Source organism: Dromaius novaehollandiae, chromosome 15, assembly GCF_036370855.1.
Source record: "Dromaius novaehollandiae isolate bDroNov1 chromosome 15, bDroNov1.hap1, whole genome shotgun sequence".
NCBI lineage: Eukaryota > Metazoa > Chordata > Aves > Casuariiformes > Dromaiidae > Dromaius > Dromaius novaehollandiae.
In genome coordinates this window covers 10541440-10549408 of record NC_088112.1, presented here as the reverse complement: position 1 = coordinate 10549408, position 7969 = coordinate 10541440, and positions in this window count along the sequence as shown.

The window sequence follows — 7969 nt, the reverse complement described above, 5'->3', positions numbered from 1 at the left end:
TTTCTGTTTTTGGACATAAACTTGAGACCTTAGAAGATACTGCAGGTTTGTAAATTAAAAAAACAAAAAAAAAACCCACTCATATTTGAAGAGTAAATCCCTAGTCCCTTCTTTTTTTTTTTTTTTTGACAGCTGCACTCTGGTTTCCTAAGGCAGTATGTAATGTTCTCCTGCATTGCAATTGATATACACAGAAGCACATATAGAAATTTCCTGCAGACATGAAACAGGGCATTGACTGGCTAATGGTACATGGACAGTGGCAGGCTTTCTCCTGACTTTCGTGCTGCCTCCAACTAGGCTACAGTTTGTCCCATGAAAAGAGGTAGTCAGTAATAAGACGTGGTGACAACAACATGCTGTGGCCCAATGGGCAGCACGCTCCTGTGCGCCCGGTTCAAATTCCCGAGATGCAAGCCATGACCAGTGTGTGGTACCATGTTGCCTGCACTTTCATATATGTGTGCTCACAGCACATGGCATTACATATTCAGCCTTACAAAATTGCTGCAAGGTATTTCATTGTTATTTCCATTTTGCAGATATGGAAATTGAGACATAGCAGGTTAAATGACTTGATCAGGTCTTGACCAGCAAGAGTCAGAGCCAAAAATAGACCAGCTCTGGGTGCAATTCTGGGCACTTACTGTAAATGTTATCTATGCTTACATGCCCTTGGATTACACAAAAGGTTTTCTTGATCCAGCATGACTCAGCTTTTAAGTGAAGATGCCTTTTATCTTTGGAGACCTCATAGCACACACTATAATACCTGTGTTGGTGCCAACAGAGTGACAGGAGCATTCAATTGCAGATGATGCCAGTAGGAGCTTTCTGCTCTCACGAAAAGCGCAGGACAGCCATTACCTTTAGCAGAGTAACTGATTCCCACTAATACAGAGCTGAGATAATGGGGTTTCAGTCAGTAGCACCCTTCATTGGTGCCACTCAAGACCCTGTCTTATCTGCAGGCAGCTGTAGTGCTCTCCATACGCGCTCCTGTGTGAGCTCATGCACCAGCCCACTCCGGCATGGGAGCCTGGCTGGTGAGGGCTGCTTGGAAAATGGGGTACCAGCAGTAAGGGGAGGGGGCCCGCTGCCCACAAACCTCACAGCTCCTGGTAAGCAGCAGGCTGAAAACTTTCTGAGCACTCGGACAAATGGCTTCAGCTTTTACGAGCATTTCATGAAGCTGCCTAATCCCTTTTCTCAAACCCTTTGATTCCCACACATCCTGTGGCAGCAGGTTCCACAGAATTTGTATAGTGTGGGAAAGTTTTTTATTTTGTTTTAAAACTTAATAGCACATACAATCCTGCCATAGGGAAGGTAGTTGGAGGGGTGCCACTGTTGCTATTTCTCTGCTTGGCTTCTTTACCTATCCGCTAAAGCATTTTTCTTTCTTGTGACATTGAGCTGTGACCTCTTTGGGGTCCCGCTCCACAGTATGTGCTCCTCTGCCTTGGTATGCAATTAGCTAGAGTTGAATGGCTGAACTATCTCTGCTTTTCGGCCAGCTTGGGAGCCAGCCAGAGACCTCTGCCCGACTCCATGGCTGCTGTGACACTGTGGCAACAGGCTGCGATGGGGAGAAAGCTGTGTTAATGGCAAATAGGGTGACCTTATCAGCCAGCCAACAATTACAGGGGCAAGTGGCATCCGGTCAGCATGGCCTCAGTACCGTGGAGGGCTCGGACGTAATGCAAACAAGTCAAGCCTGAAATGATGCAAAGCAGCCTGGGGCTGAATGCCAATCAGTATAAAACACAAATGCATCTCCCCATTTTTATTCCATTGTAAATCATCTGGAATCAATTTAATGCATTTTCAGAGCCATTATAGAATTTTAAATTGTTAGCCTGATAATTTGGAAAAGGGTCATGAGCACTGAACTTTTGTCATGTGGGAGAAAACATGAAAACAACAACAATGCCCCACAAAAATTAGCAAGGAATCATTGTCACTGTCCATATATAAATAGGAAGTGCTCCCCAAATCCTCAGGCTGATGAACTTTGAAGTGCTGTCTTCTTCCATCTTCTAAGAATGGGTACCAGTGTTGGGGTTGGTAGCAGGGCATTTACAGGGTGGACCCCAAATGGTGTGTCCTCGATGGCTGGAAGGTTGGTGTGGCATGTTCGACCTCTGCAGCCACTTCACATCTGTTTAGATCTGCTATTCCTATGCTGAGTTTCTTTCCAAGAGCACATATTCCATCTCACATGTTTGAAAATACACTAGAAAAACAGCCCCCCTGCATCCATCTTCATGGCCAATTGTTGGGAGTGAGCAGTAGTTTGAACAGATGCTCTTTAGGGTTATTTATTTGTAGGTTTTGTTGGTTCTTCCCAACCTTTAAGGTATAGTGACTGCACGTCAGTCACTCTAAGGGACAAAGGGAGAGTGATGCTTCTGGCCTTGCATTCTCTGCTGTGACACACTGCACATTGTCATGAGCTGCCCTACAAAATAACAGCAGGCCGGAAAAGCTGTTTTATTATCTGGGATGACCTAATGTAGGGCTTTCAGGTTCTCTGGTGTTCTCTTGTAAAAATGTAAGTAAGTTCTTTCAAGAAAGAGGAGCCTAGGAGAGGCTCTCTCTAGCTCTTCTGTCCTCAGGCATTTTTGTTGCATTTTACCATATCTCAGCAGAGGGAACAACTCTGGGATTGTCTTCTTTTCTTTGTTTTTCTCTAAAAAAATGATGCTTTGCAGATGTCTATGTCTTGGCAACTCTTTCCAAGTGGAACTGAACCAGCAGCCATCCAAAATGACAGTCTGAAATCCAAGAGTCTCAGATCTGAAGAGAAGGAAAAGCAGCTCTCATAGATACCTGGCACCACTACCTGGCCTTCTTGCCATTTTTTAAAAAAAGAGATGGCATATGTTCTAAATAACTGTGGAGTAGCAGGTACACTCATGTACTAAGGCAGACTGGTCCATGTATGGAGCCAAGACATGCAGGATGTGACTTGAAAGGCTTCCAGGAGCCAAATAGTCATAAGTGTATTCACAAGCCTTAAATCAAACAAAAACTCTTTGTGCAGTGCAGTTAGCCCTGTTTCAAAGAAAATTACTGTTTACTAAGATGCCAGCTAGTCCCATTAAACACAGACTATTCATTGACAGAGCAGTGCAGAAACGAACTCATGTTTATCCATTGCAACAGACCTAGGTAGACAAGGCCAAAAACAAACGTGGACCCAGACTATTTCATCATAACTTTTTCTACTGTAGAATAGGATACCACGTTACCAACTCACTGTAAGAATGAAATAGTCTGCTACTGCACTTTCATCGTACCTAGAACTTGGGTTTTCATGCTCTATTTCTAGCTGGTTGCAATGGCTGTTGCATAGATTGGTGTTACATTGCTCACATACTGATTTGAGGGTTTCATGCTTTCTGCTTGTCTTAAAAACAGAGGGACATCTTGTCTACACTTGCATTGTTCAAGTTAATGCTTACCAACCCAACCTTTCCTAGAGTGGAGTTAAACAGTTAAGTGAGTTTATGATGACAATAAAGACCAACCTTAAAAGATGCTTTTGAAAACAAGCGTTTAATTTTACTAGTTTAACTACAGTGACCTTGTGTTTGGAAGGCATTGCACTCTTAGCCAGCTCAAGGTCACATGAAGTTTTGTTGTGGGTTGCTTTTTTAAGCTTGTCTGTTGTACATTTTATAGAGCAAATGTAAAATATTTTTAGTTTCTACCCTTCTTACCTCACCTCATACATGGGAAGTGATTTCAGAGATGTACACAGTATTCAGTGCAAGGAAGTACATTCTTACATCCTCTCTGTCAGGATGGAGAATATAAAATGACCTCTTCTCAGTGCCCACTGGCTAAATTTCCACTGCAAAGAAGACGAAGCAAAAGTTGCTCTAGAATGAAGGCCCTCAATTTCAAGGAGGACAGTGTTGAGAACCTAATGACACAGCAAAACCAGCTGGAACAAAGAGCTCAAGAACTTAATTGCAGGGAAAGTTTGGAAAGTTGTCACATTTTAAAGTTGAGGATACAAAAATAACTGGGAATTTGCTCCCAAGAAAGGGAGAAGATCATGTAGTGAAGGCTTCAGGCTTAGTTAGAAGGACAGTCACATTAACAAAGGATGACAGAGGAAACAAAAAGACTACAAGCAATGGAAAAAAGAACTGATCAGCAAAGAAAGTTAGGCCTGTGAGAGGTGAGAGATGAAATGAAGACTTATCCAGCTAAGTCAAGTGGTAGAGGAAATCATAACAAACAAAAAAGTTCTACTACATAAATGAGGATGGAACTTGGAAGGAAAAGAACCACCATATAGTGAAAGCAGAGTAGAAACTGAAGGTAGTCTAGATACTGTCTCTAATGCAAAGAGTACTAAGTCTCATTTTCATGGTGGATAGTAAGACTGAACACACTGGATGATAAAATTGGAGACACAGAATTGGAAATGACCACTTCCTAAATAAGATCAAAAAATCAAAGAATAGATTGTGCTCAGATATGTTTCATCCCAGAGAGCAAATAGACTTAAAAGACCAGCCTTGCTTAACCACCACTTCTTCAATGACTGAATTTCATGGAGAGGGAATCATAGGGAAAGTGGAAGTTTGGTTCACTTACTAAGGAAGAAGATGGAAAGGAGAATTAGCAAACAGAGACAACATCAGACAGGCCAAGATAGAAAATGAGGTATGACTAGCAAGGAATATAAAGCATATGAAAAGGTTGTCTTTTAAGGACACCAGGAATAAAGGGAAGGAGCTAGTCTATTAACAAAGAAGGAGTAGGGAAAGGGGAGCTATTAACAGACAAACCTGAGAGGATATGAACTGTAGAGAAATGGCAGAGAAAAAGAATCTAGTATAAATATATAAATACATTGAGCAGCTGTCTCCCCTACGACGTGTTCTCATTTTTTTCCTGCTGCCAGAGAGCACTGATGTTTCTCATTCATTTACTTCTAATTACTGAGATGATCTTCCACTGATGAGATAAATGTAATTCAAGAGGCAGATCTTCCCTTCCTCTTTTCTCAGAGTGTCTCTCCATCATCTAAATCAAAGACACGTGAAAATGTCATCTCTCCTTACCCCACATCATCTCTCCCTACCCCACGGTCTCTAAGTCCCCTTCCCAAGCCCAGAACAAAGTCAGTGAGAGAAGCAGAAGTAGGAACCAAGCTGCCTGACTGCCAGGCTTTTGTCCTGCTCCACCGGACAACAGCACATCCTGCCAAAATATTATGGACTCAGTGGATGGGAAAGAAACAATGGAGAATAAGGTGAGACCATGCTGAGAGATCTAATGTAGGTAGTTGGCAGGGAGCACAGGAGAAGAACAGTTACTGCTAGTATTTGAGGCTGTTGTTTCATGGTGATGAGACATTATCTCTTTCTCTGGCCACTAGTGCAATTGCTCACCTTCACTTGTAAAGAGATAAAAGCCTGCACTTTACTGAACTGTGCTTATTTCTGCAAAGCAAAATCCCCTTTTACTTGTGGTATGGCCTCTATAAGGCACAAGTAAAATGTGGATTGTGCAGATCGCACACACACCAAGTGCTCTCTATCACTAGCTAGAAATAACCCATGTCATCACAACTTTGCTTTTAGTGCAAACTTCCTTGTACAAAGCCTTTCGGAAGCAAGACATCGTTGGCTCTGTGTAAAAGTGTGAATGTGGTCTGGCATAACAGAGGTGGAACCACTCAGAGAGTGATCTGGGACACGCTTGCGCCTTCGTTTCTCTGTGCAGCTATGCTGTATGTAGCAAAGTGCGTAGGTTGGACAGTGCGGTGGTGCCTGGTAGGAACACACTGATAGAAAAGCTACCAGGAAAGAAAAGTACTGTTGGAACAATTCAGACAAAATCTTGTCCAGAACAGGTCAAAATCTGTGAGTAGAAAAGTGCAGTAGGACTCAGCCAAGGGTACTCAGTTTATGGAGCAGTGATACAATAGCACATGCGGGAAGATTTCTGTGCATTGTTCCCCTTGTTTAGCAAACACATCTCCAGATACTACCAATACTGTTATCTGACAAGAGTACTTATCTAAACTCCTTCAATCATTCTTAATGGGCAGGACAAGTTTTCATCAAAAATACTCTCTCAGAATGATGTTTGTTTCCAAAATACAGCCATATTTGGCTGTTTGCACTGTCTCCATCAGCTGGAGCTAGATAAAAGGGCCAGTTGTTTGGCTGGATAATTCAGTTCTCTTTGGAGAGAAGCAACATATGATCCAGAAGGAAGGCAAAGGAAACAGGTTTGCAATCATTTATCTCATGCTTTCTCTTCTCAACGTACATTGTGAGGTGAGGAGACAGGTTAGTCAGCAGTTGAGAAGCTCCAAATAGTTTCTGAGGGACCCAAAGAAGTCACACAATGTATCCCCCTCTGCTCCATGCAGTCAGAGGTAAGAGCTCTGGGTTGGGACCAGTAATGTGAAATGAGGGTGTAGTGTAGGGGAAGGGGATTTCTCATTGTTCTGGTCCCATCCATTTCCAAACTGCAGCCAGGCTAGGTCTCCACTCAGGAGACACTGAATGCTTCTGTTTGTACATTGTTTGGTTTTGATGGAAAGCTATATTTTGTTGCAACTGCATTTTGACTGAAAAATTTGGAGTAGCTCTGGGAAGTACATACATTATTTAAACAGATCAAAAAAATAGCATGCATTCATTCTACAAATACCAGCCCTGTGATGGGCCCGTTTGAAGCAAGCCAGCAACGTAATTCTCTTTTTCTTGTCTCATCCATGCTTTACAGGCAGCGTGGCTTTCCTGATAATTTCCCAGGAGCCAGAGACATCAAATCACAGTTAGTAACTGCAGGGTATTGTTTTCAGCCTCGGTCATTTAGGGCATCTTCAGAATGGGATAGCCTCTAAGAAAGCATGAAAATATGATTTGGTGAGCTTTCTAAGGAATCTCTCAAGGTCAGAATTCAGCAACATGATTTTATGTTAAGTGAATGATTTTGATCATTTATAGTCAATAAGACAGAGTCATTGAAAGGGCAGCTGGTTACCTGGCAGCACCCAGAAGATACTTAGTTTTCTTGAAATTGTTCCTAGACCTCTATCATATCACTAGTATGTCATGATTCATAACATTGCCATATACTCTGCATTTCTGTCCTTATCACAAAAATTCATTATTCAAACAGGATAGTTCAGTCCTGTAAAAAACCTAGTAGTCACCGCACAAATAATTAATACTACAAAGATGCCAACATCATGAAAATCACCTGTCAAAACTAATGTTAAGAAGTGATACCAGCAGAACCCAGTTCTGATTTACTGGTGATTTGCCAACATAGAGACACTTGGTATAAAACAATGTAGAAACTGGAATTCCCTGTTTCTGGAGGAAAAATTTGTGATTTCAAGATTAATTTGGTTTTAAAACAAAACAAAAAACATTTTGATTTTCCCTGTTTAATTTAATGGTGGGATGAAGAGAACAGAAGAGGGGAAATGGTTAGGGTCAGTTGAAAGCCTTTTTTTAGAGTCTGCTATTTTTAATACATAACGTATTTCAAAAATTTAAAGAAAAAAATAATTTGCAAATAGCCTCCCTTACCCACGCGTTACATTCCTAGAACACCACATGGAATATTTCATCATTTTCAAAATAGCTCTTACCTAAGTGGAAGTGTCATCAAGACATGCAGGGTTTCTCAAGTTTTAGTTTCAGTGAAGTAATATTTTCTGATCTCAGAAGATTCTGCTGTCCTGTTTCAAATCAAGAGCTGTGTCTGTAAGGGGCACGGTGTCCTCTGTAGTTCTGTCTCTAAAGTGGGCATCTATGGCAGCGTGAATGCAATATAAACCATGGTCATTCAAGGCTGTGGCTAGTCAGGTCCATAACTGATAACAAACAAATCAACTGGCACGACAGGAAGGTTCGATTTGTCTGAGGCTATTTGCCTTCATCTATTTATCCATGCAATCTGCATGAGTCCTGGAGCTAAG